Genomic DNA, 14688 nt, shown 5'->3' with positions numbered 1-14688 from the left:
ACAAAAAAACAAAAAAACAAAAATAGAGCTACCATATGATCTAGCAATCCCACTACTACTGGGTATTTACCCCCCAAAAGGTAATCAATATATCAAATGAATTCCTGCAGCCCCATGTTTATTGCTGAACTGTTCCCAATAGCCAAGATATGGAATCAATCTAGGTGTTCATGAAAAGACTGATAAAGAAAATGTATATAAACACAATGGAATACTATTCAGATATAAAAATGAATGAAATTCTGTCATTCATAACATCATGGATGGAACTAGAGGACATTATTGTTAAGTAAAGTATACCAGCAACAGAAAGCTAAACACATATTCTCACTCATAGGTAGAAACTTAAAGAAAAGCTGATACAGAAGTGAAAAATAGAATACTTTGGGAGGCCGAGACGGAAGGATCACGAGGTCAGGAGATCGAGACCATCCTGGCTAACACGGTGAAACCCCGTCTCTCCTAAAAATAGAAAAAACTAGCCGGGCGAGGTGGCGGGCGCCTGTAGTCCCAGCTACTCCGGAGGCTGAGGCAGGAGAATGGCGTAAACCTGGGAGGCGGAGCTTGCAGTGAGCTGAGATCGGGCCACTGCACTCCAGCCCGGGCGACAGAGCAAGACTCCGTCTCAAAAAAAAAAAAAAAAAAAAAAAAAAAAAATAGAATAGAAGATACTACAGGTTGGGAAGGAAGGGGAAAGGATAAAATACATAGGGATTTGATAAGGACACAAAATGACAGCTAAATAGGAGGAATAAGTTCTAGTGTTCTAAACCACTATAGATTGAATATAGTTAACAATAACATAAGGTTTATGATAGCTAGAAGGAAGATACTGAATGTTCTCAAAATAAAGAAATAAATGTTTCTCAACACAAATAAATAAATGATGTGCTCATTACCCTAATCTGATTACTGCACATTGTATGTATTGAAATATTGTGTACCCCATGAATATGTACTATTATTATTATTTGTCAAGTAACATAAATTTCAAAAAATACCACAAAAACATAATAGGATTATTTTTCACATTAAATTAAACCAATAAAACTAACTGAAGAACAATCAACATTTTACAATATTCAACTTTACTATTCAGGAACGTGGTATGTTTTCCTACAGAGTTTAAGTAACAGACATAAAAGATGGCTTGAATAATTAATTTTCTTTATCTGGATTATCCACATTTCTTGTTAACATTATTTATATATGTCTTATAATTTTTACAGTTTTTATAAATGAAATTTTGGTCACATAAACTGTTTCCTAGGACATAAAGTTATTGATTCCTACATATGTTTTATAGATTTCATTCAGAGTCCATTCTTGTATTAAGTATACTTGGTTTTTGTCTCAAGTTTTTAGATACATAACAATGACAGTTGCTGAGTGATGAAATTGTATAATTTGTCCAGTATTTGTGATTTATTATTTTATTCACTATTAGCCAATGTTTCTCTTGTTTTCCTATTTGACTTGGTGATATTGCAAAATATTTTTATAAATTTCCTAAATTTAAAACATCCTCTCATCATTAAGATAAGTTCTACTTGATTACGGTAGACTGGTCTTTTAATATGATGTTATAATGTATTTTCTGGTACTTCATTTACATACTTTTTTTCTAAATTCTTAAATGAATTTTGTCTTTTTTTTACTCGCACTGATTGTCATATTTTGACTTCAAGGTTTTCCTAACTTCAGAAAATAAATTGAATAGTCTTTCATCTTTTCCTGTGCTCCAAAGAAAATTATACAGAATTAAAAATGCCTGTTTTTGAAAATATGAAATACTTTGTTTTTAAAACTATCAAAGGATCTTTGGTGCCAATTTATTGAAATAATTATTTTATACTGATTTTAAGATATATGGACATGTAGTAGATAGGGGTATATGGCTGTATATAAATTCAGGAAGGAAATTTGGTTTATCGTAATATTTAAAAATATTAATTTTGGGTGAAGTCATTTGGGTGGTTTTTTAATTGTTCTTTTTTATTTCTCTATGCTGTTCTTTCTAAATTACCTATAATTAACACATTATGTCTATAACAAAATGCTAAAACATATTAATGAAGGATATAAATTCCCATATTACATAATTCAGAAGCGCTGTGCCTTCAAAATATCAGTTTGCACCACTTCTCAATTTCATGTAATATTTAAATATATTTATCTAAAATCAAGGGACTAAATTTATTCTGCAGAACTTGGCACACAGTTTCTTCATACAGAGTCAATAACCGAGAAAAACTTCCCTAAAATCCTCATTACATAAAAATAATTCATTCTAAACATGATGAATATTGTTATAGTGCCAATATTAGAATAGCCTTATAAAATTTCATCTGTTTCTTACATAGATCATGAGTCTGAGAAACATAGACTTGCAATACATGAAGATTGAAATGGATGGATCTTTTTAATGGAGAATCTTTAAAGCATAAGATTCAATAGAAAGCATTTTTTTCATAAAATAATTCCTCAGAAGAGAGGAGGATACCTTAGATGCGTGTTCTTAATGTATTTCATTTTACAAATTGTTTTAAAGATGAATTGCAATCCTAACCAAAATCCAAATTTATATAAAGATGTAAAAGGTTAAAAAAGCTTAGTCGAGGTGTGAGAGCTTTTCCTACAATTTTCAAGGTTTATTATAAAGTCCCAGTAATTAAGACAGTGCAGAGCTAGACACAACAGAATAAAGGGACTAGAAACAGATCCTGATTACATGCATACTCATTATATACAAAGGTATTCAATAAGTGATACTGGACAATAAGACCTCTATATAGAGAAAATGGCATTAGACATCATACAATACATAAAAACCAATGAATACATGTAGACCTAAATGGAAAAGGCAAACTACAAGGCTTTTAGAAGATTATATAGAATATCCTTAACTAGGAGATAAAAAGCTATCATAGACAGGACCAAAATGTCTGTATATTAAGGAAAATGATAAATCCAACTATACTAAATCACAGAAGATACCACAAAGAGATACAAGCCAAAGAATGAGGAAGAATACTTACATATGATTAATAGAAAACTTGTGTAAAGAACATTTGCAAATCACTATTTTTAAGAAGCACAATAGAAATGTGCACGAAATTTTATTTTTTGCTTAAAAAATTTTTTTTTTGGCTAGATAGAATTTTTTCTTTATTTTCTTTCCAACTTTTAGGTTCAGGGGTACAAGTGCAGGTTTGTTATATAGGTAAATTGCGTCACAGGAGTTTGGTGTACAGGTTATTTCATTACTCAGGTAATAAGCACAGTACCCAATAGTTTAAAAAATCCTCACCCTCCTCCCACCTTCCATCCCAAGGTAGGACCCAGTGTCTAATGTCCCCTTTTTCGCATCCCTGTGTACTCATGTTTAGCTACCACTTATAAGGGAGAACATGCGGTTATTTGGTTTTCTGTTCCTGTATTAATATGCTTAGGACAGTGCACTCCACCTCCACCCATTTTGCTGCAAAGAATATAATTTTGTTCTTTTTATGGCTGCATAGTATTCCATAAAGTATATGTACTACATTTTCTTTATCTAGTCCACCATTGATGGGCATCTAGGTTGATTCCATGTCTTTGCTATTGTGAATAGTGCTGCAATAAACATATGCCTGCATGTGTCTTTCTGGTAGAATGATTTATATTCTGTGGGATATATACCCAGTAATGGGACTGCTGGGTCAAATGGTTGCTCTGTTTTTAAGTTCTTTGAGAAATCTCCAAACTGCTTTTTACAGTAGCTGAACTAATTTACATTCCCACCAACAGTGTATAAGCATTTTCTGTGTGACCTTGCTAGTGTCTGTTACTTTTAAATTTTTAATAATTGTTATTCTTACTGGTATAAGATGGTATCTCACTGTGGTTTTGATTTGCATGTTTCTAATGATTAGTGGTGTTGAATATTTTTTTCATATGCTTGTTAGCCACGTGTGTGTGTCTTCTTTTAAGAGGTGTCTGTTTATGTCCTTAGACCTTTTTAAAATAGGGTTGTTTTTTGCCTGTTAATTTGTTTGAGTTCCTTATAGATTCTGGACATTAGACCTTTGTCAAATGCATATTTTGTGAATATTTTCTCCCATTCTGTAGGTTGTTGGTTAACTCTTTTGATAGTTTCTCTTGGTCTGCAGAAGCTCTTTAGTTAAATTAAGTCTCATTTGTCAATTTTTGTTTTTGTTGCAATTGCATTTAGAATCTTCGTAATATTTGCAAGAGCCTATGCCCAGAATGGTATTTATTAGGTTTTCTTCTAGAATTTTTATAGTTTTCTATTTTAAATTTCAATATTTAGTCTATCTTGAGTTGACTTTTGTCTATAATGAAAGGAAGAGGTCCAGTTTCAATCTTCTGCATATGGCTAGCCAGTTATCCCAGCACCATTTATTGAATAAGGAGTTCTTTACCCATTGCTTTTTGATGACTTTGTCAAAGATCAGATGTTTTTAAGTGTGTGGCTTTATTTGCGGGGTCTCTATTTTGTTGCATTGATCTGTGTGTCTGTTTTTGTACTAGGAACATGCTGTTTTGGTTTGTGTGAGGCCTTCATTCTTTTTGCTTAGGATTGCTTTGAATTTGGATTTTCAGGGTCTTTTTCGGTTCCATATAAATTTTAGAATTTTTTTCTAATTCTGTAAAAAATGTCATTGGTAGTTTTAAAGGAATAGCATTGAGTCTGTAATAGGTCTGAGTAGTACGGTCATTTTAACAGTATTGATTCTTCCTATCAATGAGCATGGAATATTTTTTCATCTGTTTGTGTTATCTCTGATTTATTTCAGCAGTGCTTTGTAATTCTCATTGTAGGTATCTTTCACCTCCCTGGTTAGCTGTATTCCTAAGCATTTTATATTTTGTGGCTATTGCGATGGGATATGCATTCTTGATTTGACATTTAGATTGGACATTGTTGGTAGATAGAAATGCTATTGACTTTTGGTACATTGATTTTGTATCCTGAAGCTTTGTTGAAGTTGTTTATCAGATCTAGAAGCTTCTGGGCAGAGACTACAGGGTTTTCTAGGTATAATAAAATTATATTATCTGTGAAGATATATCTGTGAAGAGATGTAGTGAAGAGATACAGTTTGACGTTCTCTGTTATTTGGATGCCTTTTATTCCTTTCTCTCACCTGATTGCTCTGGCTAGGACTTCTAGTACTATGTTGAATAGGAGTGATTAGAGTGAGCATCCTTGTCTTGTTCTGGTTCTCAAGGGGAATGTTTACAGCTTCTTCTCATTCAGTATTATGTTGCCTGTGGGTTTGTCACAGATGGCTCTTATTATATTGAGGTATGTTCCTTCAATGCCTAGTTTGTTGAAGGTTTAAAACATGAAGGGTTATTGAAGGTTTGAAAGTCTTCTCCATCTATTGAGATGATCACATAGTCTTTATTTTTAGCTTTGTTTATGTGAGGAATCACATTTATTGACTTGACTATGTTGAAGCAATCTTGCATCTCAGGGATACTTGATCATGGTGGATTAGCTTTTTGATGTACTGCTGGATTCGGTTTGCTATGATTTTGTTGAGGATTTTTGCATCTATGTTCATGAGGGATATTGGTCTAAAATATTCCCTTCTTGTGTCTCTGTCAGGTTTTGGTATCAGAATGACACTGGCCCCATATAATGAGTTAGGGAAGCGTCCCTCCTCAATTTTTTGGAACAGTTTCAGTAGGATTGGTATCAGCTCTTCTTTATATGTTTGGTAGGATTCAGCTGTGAATTTGTCTGGTACAGGACTTTTTCAGGTTGGTAGCCTTTTGTTACTGCTTCAATTTTGGAACTTGTTGTTGGTCTATTCTGGGTTTCAATTTCTTCCTTGTTCAATCTTGGGACATTGTATGTTTCCAGGAATTTGTTCATTTCTTCTAGATTTTCTAATTTGTTTGCATGTAGGTGTTTATACTCGTCTTCGAGAGGTTTTTTATTTTTTATTTTTATGTGGCATTGATAACAATGTCCTCTTTGTCATTTCTGATTGTGTTTATTTGGATCTTCTCTCTTTTTTTTTTTTCTTTTTTAGTCTAGCTAGCAGTCTATCAATTTTATTTATTTTTTCTTCATTCATTCAAAGAACTGACTTTTGGGTTTTTAGTCTGTTTATTTATTTATTCTTTTAATTTTATTTGATTTATTCTTTCAAAGAACTTTTAGTTTCGTCCATCTTTTGTATGCCTTTTTGCATCTCAATTTCATTCAGATCAGCTATAATTTTGGTTCTTTATTGTTTTCTACTAGTTTTGAGGCTGGTTTGCTCTTATTTTTCTCCTTCCTCTAGGTGTGATGCTAGGTCTAACTTTTCCATGTTGGCATTCAGCAAAACTTTACTCTTAACATTGCTTTAGCTGTGTCTCAGAGCTTCTGGTATTCTGTATCTTTGTTGTCATTAGTTTCAAAGAATTCCTTGATATCTGCCTTAATTTTATTGTTTACCCAAAAGCAATTCAGGAGCAGGCTGTTTAATTTCCATGTAATCATATGGCTTAGAGAGAGCTTCTAAGAACTGAGTTCTATTTTTATTGCACTGTGGTCTCACAGTGTGGTTGGTATGACTTCAGTTTTTTTGAGTTTGTCGATAACCGTTTTACGGCCAATCGTGGGTTCAATTTCAGAGTATGTCCTAGTGTAGATGAGAGGAATGTATACTCTGTTGGAGGTGGAGTGTTCTGTAGGTGACTGTTAGGTTCATTTGGTCAAGTGTTAAGTTCAGGTATTAAACATCTTTGAGAATTTTCTGCCTCAATGATCTGTCTGACACTGTCAGTGGGGTGTTGACATCTACTATTATTGTGCAGTTATGTACGTCTCTTTGTAGGTCTCTAAGAACTTATTTTATAAATCTGGCTCCTCTAGTGTTGGGTGCACATATATTTAAGATAGTTAAATCTTGTTGTTGAATTGAACTATTTATAATTATATAATGCCTATTTGTCCTTTTTAAAATTGTTATTGGTTTAAAGTTTGTTTTGTTTAAAATTAGAATAGCAATCCCTTGCTCTTTGTGTTTTCTGTTTGTTTTATAGATCTGTCTCCATCCCTTTACTTTGAACTTATGGGTGTCCTTGCATATGAGATGGGTGTTTTCTAAACAGCATATAGTTGGGTCTTGCTTCTTTATCAAACTTGCCATTCTGTGCCTTTTCTGTGGGGATATGTAGCTCATTTATGCTCAATTTTAATATTGATATGTGCAGATTTGATCCTGTAATTATTTTGTTAGCTGGTTGTTATGAAGACCTGATTGGGTAGTTGCTTTGTAGTGACAGTTATCTATGTAGTTAAGTGTGTTTTTATGGTGGCTTGTAATTGTCTTTTGTTTCCATGTTTGGCACTCTCATAAGGGCCTCTGGTAAGGCAGTCTGATGGTAATGAATTCCCTTAGCATTCACTTGCCTGAAAGGGTTTTATTCTCCTTCACTTATGAAGCTTACTTTGACTGGATATAAAATTTTTGGTTGGAATTTCTCTTCTTTAAGAATGCTGAATATAGGCCCCCAATCACTTCTGGCTTGTAGGGTTTCTGCTGAAATGTCTCCTATTAGCCTGATGGAGTTCCCTTTGTAAGTGACCTGCCCTTCTCTTTAACTGACTTTAATATTTTTTCTTACTTACTGACCCCAGAGAATCGGATGACTATATGTTTTGGGGATGGTCATCTTGTATAGTATCTCATACCTGTTTTCAGCATTTCCTGAATTTGAATGTTATCCTCTCTATTGAGATTGTGGAAAGATTCATGAACAATATTCTCAAACATGTTTTGCACATTGGCAGCTCTCTCCCCCTCTCTTTCAGGGACACCAATGAATCATAGGTTGTCCCTATATAATCCAATATTTCTTTGAGGTTTTGTTCATTATTTTTAATTCCTTTTTGTTTATTATCAGACTAAATTGATTTGTGAAATTGTTCTTCGAGTTCTGAGGTTCTTTCCTCAGCTTGGTGTACTCTGCTGTTAATACTTCCAATTGTATTATGAAGTTCTTGTAGTGAGTTTTTCAAGTCTATCAGATCAGTTTGGTTCTTTTTCAAAATGGCTATTTAATCTTTCAGCTGTTGTATCATTGTATTGGATTCCTTAGATTCCTTGGATTGGGTTTCAACTTTCTCCTGAATCTCAATGATCTTTTTTCCTATCCAGATTTTGAATTCTATGTCTGTCATTTGACCATTTCAGCCTGGATAAGAACCATTGCAGGGGAACTAGTGTGGATGTTTGGATATAAGAAGACACTATGGCTTTTTAAGTTCCCTGAGTTTTTGAACTGTTTCTCTTTCATCTGAGTGGGCTGATGGTCATGTGGTCTTTGAAATTGCTTTTCTTTGGATTTTTTTTTCTTTTATATTATTTAATTACCTTGAGGGTTTGACTGTGGTATAAGGTAGGTTGAATTGACTGGCTTTGTTTCTGGCAGATTTCAGGGGGCCAAGGCTTTGCTTGGCACTCATGAGCTGTGGATTCTAACCCTGGGGTCTGGTACCAAGCCTATGGGTTTGTTCCCTGGCCCCTCAAGGTTAAGCACCTGCTGAACTGGAGGGGCTGAGGTATTCCTGGTCCACTGGCAACAACACTCCAATGGGGAGTGGAAGCTAATATGCTTCATTGGGGCAGTGGCAGAGGATCTGAGCTCATATGCACATGCCAGTAGTGGCAGTGGCATGGCAGGGTGCACATGTGTCAGTGGGCATGTGGTTCCGAAGGGAGACGGGGTGGCAGTGGAGTACATGTGTGTCAATGGCAGTGGTGGGCCATGCTTGTGTGCTGGTGGTGGAGGGGTGGTGTGTTTTACTTGCACACATGACAGCAATGCAGTGCACAAGGGCTGCAGATGAGTGTATGACAACAAAATGGTGGGGGGAGGCTACGGGTGGGTGGTTGTGCATTGACAGGGTTCCTTCTGATGGAGTTCTATGATGGTCACGTGCAGTCTGCCAGTGAAGTAGCCTTGTTGTTGGCTGCTAGGAAGCACCTTATTGGGCACCTGAGGCTACAAGTGGGTGTGGCCAGGCAGGGACTCCATGAGAGCCTGGAAGACAGAAGGGAGTTCAGATCAGACTGGCTTCATCTCACAGGCAAGAGAGCCCAACTCCATCCAGGTCCAACCATCAACAAAGGCCAAAACCACCTAGAAGAGTGTGGCAAGCCTTTGGGGATGGCTATTCCAGCTCATGCTCCACTGCAGCCATTCCCATGCCATACCCTTTGGGCTTTGCACAGGCTAAAGTCCTGTCCCTGCTACCTCTCCAAACTGCTTTCCCTTTCAGCTTGTGTCCGTGGGGGTTGTTAGGACTCCTGCAGCTAGGATTCTGGAGATCTTTGGCAGTATAATATAATATGCTCACTCCTTACTCATTTAACTCACCTCTTCCCCAGGAACCACTGGGGTCCAGGAATGAGTCCTAGTACACAGTAGCTCTGTGCACGTTTCCCAGCTGCCTTACTCTTCAGCCCAGGATCTGTATCCTCCCTCTGTTCGTTCTCAATGCCTTTTTTCTAAAGATATGCCTGGAGTATTCCAGTTTTTTTGATGGTCTAGTATATCAGTGGGAGACACTCTTCGTGGCTGTGTACAATCAGCCATCTTGGCTCCTTCCTGGGCCAAATAATTGAATGGGGATTTAACAAAAGAGGAAATCCAAATAATTAATAAATGTAGGTAAAAATACTGAACCCCAATAGTAAGTCAAATTTAAAATCACAACCACCATATTGCCAAACAATAAAAAATGTCTGTCAATACTAGGTGTTGACAAACTTGTAGAGCAACAGAAATTTCCATGCCCTACTACATAATAGGCAAATTGGAATACAACGTTGGAAAGCAACATAACATTCTCTAGTAAGTTTAATGACAGGCATATCTCATAACTTATCAATTTCAGATCTGAGAGTATGCTCTGAAGAAATATATGCCCATATGCCAGGAAACATGTACAAAGATGTTCATAATAATAATATTTGAAATAAACTAAAAACAGAAAAAAAAGTAAAAAATATCCACAATAAACTGGATAGCTTACTTGTAGACTTTCCATACAATGTCCTTTATATGACAAAAGTGAATGTACTAGGGCCACAGGTAATAACAACAATGCAAATAAATTATACAAACAAAATGTGGAATAAAAGAATTCAGCCAGAATACATACATTTATATAAAGTTTAAAATGATGAAAAACTAAGCTATATCATTTGATGACGCTCCTATAAGTTAAAACCATAAACAAATAGAAGAAAGTTATTTTCAAAAGTTACCATACTGGTTATGGCCTTGGGAGAGTGAAAAGACCATGAGGGGAAGACATACCTGGAGAGCATCAGGAGTACAGAAAACATTCCATCTTGTGACTTGCCTAATGGTTACAGAGGCACTCACTTAATATTTATCATTTAGGATACAGGTACTCTTCTGAATGTGTGTATATATACCATAACAAATTTAAAATATTTACATTGTTTATTAATTTCTGGAACAGTTTAAATCCCACGGGAAGTAACTATTCCCTGAAGATATGACAAATCCATTCATGCAACTCTCTGAACTTAGATGTTCTTATAAAAGTAATTATTTGATAATGTCTTTTTAAATTTTATTCTCTCATTAATTCAGCTGCTCAGGTGTATATTTCTAAAATGATTATTTGCATTTTCCAAGAAAGTTATCCTTTAGGAAGATTTTTCCATTGTATTACCATATAGTTGTCCACTAAAATCATATATTTTAGGTTATATATTGTGTGTAGGTAATTGCTGTTTTTTTGCCATTCCTCAGTATTATGACTTATATGTCTAGTTACATATCTAACATTCTGTTTGTGGGAATTTCCAGCTTTTACTACCATGTACATATTTTCACTTAATTGTCTTCATTTCTGTATGCTTTGCCAGATACTTCATTCACACTATGGTAATGTCTGAGACTGTCCATTTCCTTATATCCAATATTAAATCTTAATATTACCATACTTTTAAATTTTACCAGTTTGATGGATAAAAAACAAATTCTCATTTTATAATTTGCATTCTTCTGATTATCAGCAAGCCTGAACATATTTTTTCATTACTTACTGTCCATTTCCATTATTTACATTTCCACTCACATGAATTTGTTTTCTATTTTCTTTTCCTAATTATACTTCTTGAAGTTGCTTCTTTTACAATGAATTTACAGTTGGTGTATAGAACTGCTAATCCTTTGTCTACATACATGTCAAAAAATTTCCTCATTATATCAGCTCCTTTTTTCTTAACAATCATGTTCAATGTCTTTTGCCATGGAAGAATATTTATTTTTATGCAATATTCCTTTTTTTCATTTAAGGTTTTTGGATTTTATTCCCTCCATAAGAAATTTTCACTCACCTTAATGTATGCAAATATTATTTTCTAAATTATATATATTTAATGTTTTATATAATTATAGATTACATTCATAATTGTATATGTAATCATATATAATTGTATATAATTATATATATAAAATACAAAAAAATTACCTGGAATTTACTTCTTTATATGTTGTCAAGGAGAGCCTATTCTTTTTAAATCAACAAATATTTTTCTTCATTTGACTTTTCCATGACTGTCTTTGTATACATGTACCCTTTCTTTTGCTGATTGTACTAGATGAGGTATAATGAAGCATTTCAAAGTATGGTGTTTGAAGCTGTTTTGGCCCTGCCTATTGTTAGGTATATGAATGGGAGCAAATAACTATATGAATTCTCTGTTTTCCACTTCATCATCCTTACTTTATCTCCAATAATACTTTGTTCTACTTAAAAACAATTTTAATTGAACATCTAGATAATTCCTCTTTTTTGCTAATATTAATGTATTTAATGGTGTACTTTTTCATAGATATTTGCTTTTACTAGAACCACAGATTTTGTTGTGTACTATTATCCTTATCCTAATGCTAAGAATTGACATTTTGATTTCTTTTAGAACAAAGAGTTATATAGGATAGTGATTCAAAATATACAAATGATTGAATATTTTTACATTTCATAAGTAGTTACTTATTGCATAAACCTCAGTATTTAAAACCTGCTCTGAAGTAATTACTGAGGAGTTCTCTCTTCTCTGATACACAATCAATTTTTATAAGTGATCCATGGGCACTAGAAAAGAAGTTACTTTCCAAATCTTTTTGCAATTATAATATTTAATGCAGTTTATTCAGTAGATTTATATGTATCATCTACATTCTCCCTAGCCATTTTATTATAATTTATCCTTCAAAGTGTTAGAAATGTATATTGAATCTTCTGATTACTACTGTTGAAAACAAACGTATGTTGTCTTATTATTTATACTGCTCCTGCCATTATAACCTATAGATACTTTATAGCCAAAAGAACATTTCTTTCTGGTTATGAAAATTCTCTAGGCTAAAGAGAGAGAGCAGAAATGTTTATTTATATTGGAAAAATTGCCAGCATGGGCTAGGAGGGTGAGTTTCAAACTTTCCTATGTCTAAATAGAATAGCCGTAGTTAACATACAGAACTTGGTAGAATTAAGCGTGATGAGGTTGTGTGTTATACTGGACAGTATTCATTTGAAAATTTAAACCTGTTTAAGTAAAACAACAACAACAAAAAACTGATCTAAGGAAATCTGTAGAAAAAGATGAGATAGATAACCCTGGTATAAATAGTTCCAGCCTCCAAAAGCTGTCAGCAGTCTCTTTCTTGCTGTTTATTTATCTGTGCTTCCTCTGTGTTCTCTCACATGGAATAACCTCAGGAGTAGAGAATCAATGCTTATATATTTTCAAACTTACTCAGAAATGGTGGGTGGGGAAATTCTCCTCTATTCACTTCAATCAGAAAAATTTCAGTGAAGTGTTTTGATTGATTTGCTGGCATTCGAACCCATCAAAACAGCAAGGGCGGTAGTCATTCCCATGAATGCTCAGATCTCAGGCACAGGTCTGCCTCTATGGCTCAGGGGATGGGGTGCTGTCATTGGCCACACTCATGGAGTTAGAGTGGGAAAGGAGTTGAACAGGGTATGACCCTAGAAGACGACGGTAAAGTTGTGCAAGGAACAAAAAAAGTATTGTCCCGCCAAAGGGAAAGGGGAAGAGACACTAAGGATAGTTTAATTCAGATGTGGGAAGAGGATGTAGAAGCAGCAGCAAACATTTAAAACAGTCTGATGATGATGAGGCAGACCCACAAAACAGTGGAACTGTGAATGTTAGAAGGACATCATTCTTGAGGGCTCACAGGAAGCAGAATGCCTCACTCTTTCCCTTGAGTTGTCTATTACAAGGTCCTGAACTAGAGTAAAAGCGCCATCTAAACCCTGGGCTTTTTTTTTTTGAGACGGAGTCTCACTGTCGCCAAGCTGGAGTGCAACGGCGCGATCTCGGCTCACTGCAACCTCCGCCTCCCGGGTTCAAGCGATTCTCCTGCCTCAGCCTCCCAAGTAGCTGGGACTACAGGCCTGTGCGACTAGGCCTGGTTAATTTTTGTATTTTCAGTAGAGATGGGGTTTCACCATGTTGGCCAAGATGGTCTCAATCTCTTGACCTCGTGATCCACCCGCCTCGGACTCCCAAAGTGCTGGGATTACAGGCAGAAGCCAGCGCGCCTGGCCACCCTGGGCTTTCAAATGCTGTCTCAGACCAAAATATTATAATTTTACTATGTCTTACCCCACAGTAGGACAACCAAAACTTTGCCGAGAATACAAACAGTGATAGCTGCGGAGCCTGGCCTAGTAAAATGTCTTCTAAAAGGAAAAAATAAGGTTAACTGCTGACAGGGGAGAGAAGAGGGGGAAAAAAAAAAAAGGTTTAAAAATGCCTAGAGAAGAACCTCTTATTCTTATACAACTGTTTCCTCTACCAGGAGAAAAGCTTAATCACTGTCTGACGGAGTAAAACCCGTTGGCTGGGGAAGGGAAAGCCTCAGGAAATATGGTGGAAAACGCCAGCCTGCCAGCTGTGTGGGACCCTTGGGCCCTAAGTCCCAGCCCTGGCAAGAATGGGAGGGTGGAGGGGAGCCGCTGCTCACCCATCTGACTCGAAAAAGGAAGGAAAAGGCCACGAAAAGGCCTTGGAGTGACACGGGGTGGGGGATGGTTTCCCCCATCCCCCACCCTCACAAGTCCCAGGATGAAAAGGCTTAGAAACCACAGTGAGAGTGTTTGAGTCTCCATTTCACTCACCGCTTCTCAAGTCCCCACGTTGCGCGCCAAAATTGTTGCAGGGCTTTTCCTTAGTTCAGCTAAAGACGGAGTTCTTTGTCCCACGGCCACAAAATTTCAGGCTCGCAGACAATTTCAATGATGAGTAAGACACGGTTTTATTGGGTGGAAAGAAAGAAAAGCGGGAAACAGACACTCACTAGTTCAGAGTCCCTGCTAGGGCGCTTTGCCTGGCGGTTTGAATCCCAGGTTCTACACAGGAAGAGGAGGAGCCAGGCTCTTCCCCGCTGCAAAGGGCAGGAACTTCCCAAAGCTGCCCCCAGTGCGCAGGCCGGCTGGAGTTTTCCCGGGCACCCGGTGGTACGTACCTGGCTGTCTCATACTCACAAATTAAATGCCTTATCCATCTTAACTAAACACTTATTATACACTGTGGCTGTAACTTTTGCAGTTTGAGGTGTGACAGCAAAACTAGCACACATTTCTTTTTTTTTTTTTTTTTT

General features: G+C 36.0%; 1 long non-coding RNA gene across 1 annotated transcript in view; it reads right to left on the bottom strand.

The window, feature by feature from the left end:
* The window catches only part of LOC117098701, a 176933-nt gene extending 162513 nt beyond the window's left edge, over positions 1–14420 (bottom strand). The window contains exon 1 of the long non-coding RNA XR_004443549.1: positions 14207–14420. This is a non-coding gene — a long non-coding RNA (uncharacterized LOC117098701). The remainder of the gene's footprint in view (positions 1–14206) is intronic.
* Positions 14421–14688: the final 268 nt, after the last annotated feature.

The sequence above is a fragment of the Trachypithecus francoisi genome, unplaced genomic scaffold, assembly GCF_009764315.1.
Source record: "Trachypithecus francoisi isolate TF-2019V2 unplaced genomic scaffold, Tfra_2.0 Lachesis_group16, whole genome shotgun sequence".
NCBI classification, from domain to species: domain Eukaryota; kingdom Metazoa; phylum Chordata; class Mammalia; order Primates; family Cercopithecidae; genus Trachypithecus; species Trachypithecus francoisi.
The sequence above is the reverse complement of the archived record's forward strand: the minus strand, read 5'-3'. Positions and strand labels throughout refer to the sequence as shown.